Source organism: Schistocerca gregaria, unplaced genomic scaffold, assembly GCF_023897955.1.
Source record: "Schistocerca gregaria isolate iqSchGreg1 unplaced genomic scaffold, iqSchGreg1.2 ptg000623l, whole genome shotgun sequence".
Lineage (NCBI taxonomy): Eukaryota > Metazoa > Arthropoda > Insecta > Orthoptera > Acrididae > Schistocerca > Schistocerca gregaria.
Genome location: NW_026062011.1, coordinates 432501 through 435000, shown reverse-complemented (window position 1 = coordinate 435000; position 2500 = coordinate 432501).

Below are 2500 nucleotides of genomic sequence, written 5' to 3'. Positions count from 1 at the left end.
CTGAGCTCCCCTGCACGATACACCTCGAAACCCTCTCAGGTCCCGGCGGCGCGCAGCGCCGTCCTAAGTACTTGGTCGGGTTCGAGAGAGGCGCAATCGCCCGGAGATAGGCGAGTAGACGCTTTCAGTGCGAACACCCGTGCTCCCAACTGAGCTTGCCGCTGCCGACAGAGGCCCGGGAGCGTGCTGTCGTGGCATTGCCGGCGGGAAACAACACGCGCCACCTACGGTGACCGGCAGCTCCAACGCCAGCGCCACAGAAGGGCAAAGCCCCACTTGGGTGCAGAAGCGAACTCTCCCAGCACAGCGCACGCGCCAACACGTCCGCAGAGCTGCGATACAAACCACCTGCGAGAACCGCTGGGGGCGACCGAGCAGCAGACGGCGTCGCGACGCCGAGTGCCGGGCGGCGGCGCATCCTCAACGCACACAGTCCGCAATCGGACCAGCACACTGCAGATGTCCACCGCGCTTCGCACCGGGCTCGGCAGAACCCACTTTGGCCGCCTGGCGCCGCGCGCCGGGTGCGCCGGCGCGTAGCTGGGACGCCAGCCGGGCCCGTCGGCCGGCGCTCCTGCCACTGGGCGCCCCCCACCAGCCGGCTGTAGTGCGTGCGCTCACGCAGCGCGCGGCCAGCACGCCGCGCGGCCCCCCCTCACCGGCCGGGGACTGTCCCACCAAGCCACAGCCTCGTATCGCTTCATACCCACATGGCCAACTCAGGTTCGGGGGCATGGCGGGTACCGCCGAAACAACCGGTTCACAGATGTACCGATCGTCGCTATCACCGATGCACCTGCAGCGCGAACAACCGCTCAACAACTGATTTCCAGTTCATTTGCGGATCTTTGGCAGCAAACGTATACGTCAATCAACATTTGCGAAATCTACGATTCTGGCATGCCTGCATGTTATGTGTCACGACACGCTACATCAGCCCATATACACACTACGGCACGTACACGAGAGAACACGTGGAAGATGGTCCGCGCACGTGTGCAATGTCCCTTGCGCGGTCGACTGTCAACCGGCCTCTGTAGCATGTCGCAGATGTGGAACGCGGTCCACCGTGGTATCATGTTGTGTGGGGCAATACGATTAAATAGGAAAACCCTCGTCGCTACATCAACAGACGGCTCACGCTGATTCCCGGCAGAGGGAGGGGGGGGGGGGCCAACATGCAATACTTTCGTCCGTACCTACCACATGTCTCTACGGCGTACAACAGTGCAATCTCGCTGTAATGGGGAGACGAGACAAGTAGCATCGTGCACAACATATGGCCCTTATGATTCGCCATTGTAGGGCGCAGCCGGTGTACGGTCAAGCATGTGCCACATTATGTCACTCAGTACGTAACGACGGATGATCAGTGTGGGTTACGCGTACATCAGCGGACAGTCCACACAGGCCGTACCACAACGTACACTGACTGCATCGACAACCAAATGCAACTGAACAGCTGCAAGGCTCATTTCACAAACAAACGCCTGACCGACCAGCTTGGAAGGGCAGGAGGGGAGGGCGATATTCGTTCTGTAGCGTTACACCCTTCCAGTGGTTAGCGGGACTGTGTAGAAAGTACGCAACACTCGAAAGACATTTACGTGAGGGTACGCACCATGGCATCGAGAAATACACATGACACCAGAGGATCCAAGCAGTGAACTATGTTCAGAGGGTTGCTGTTAGGCAAAGCTACATTCCTGTGACGTTACATGTGACAGTTAAGGTGCAGTGTAAGTTAGGTTAAGGTGCAGTGTAAGTTAGGTTAAGGTGCAGTGTAAGTTAGGTTAAGGTGCAGTGTAAGTTAGGTTAAGGTGCAGTGTAAGTTAGGTTAAGGTGCAGTGTAAGTTAGGTTAAGGTGCAGTGTAAGTTAGGTTAAGGTGCAGTGTAACTTAGGTTAAGGTGCAGTGTAACTTAGGTTAAGGTGCAGTGTAACTTAGGTTAAGGTGCAGTGTAACTTAGGTTAAGGTGCAGTGTAACTTAGGTTAAGGTGCAGTGTAACTTAGGTTAAGGTGCAGTGTAAGTTAGGTTAAGGTGCAGTGTAAGTTAGGTTAAGGTGCAGTGTAACTTAGGTTAAGGTGCAGTGTAACTTAGGTTAAGGTGCAGTGTAAGTTAGGTTAAGGTGCAGTGTAAGTTAGGTTAAGGTGCAGTGTAACTTAGGTTAAGGTGCAGTGTAACTTAGGTTAAGGTGCAGTGTAACTTAGGTTAAGGTGCAGTGTAACTTAGGTTAAGGTGCAGCGTAACTTAGGTTAAGGTGCAGCGTAACTTAGGTTAAGGTGCAGCGTAACTTAGGTTAAGGTGCAGCGTAACTTAGGTTAAGGTGCAGCGTAACTTAGGTTAAGGTGCAGCGTAACTTAGGTTAAGGTGCAGCGTAACTTAGGTTAAGGTGCAGCGTAACTTAGGTTAAGGTGCAGCGTAACTTAGGTTAAGGTGCAGCGTAACTTAGGTTAAGGTGCAGCGTAACTTAGGTTAAGGTGCAGCGTAACTTAGGTTA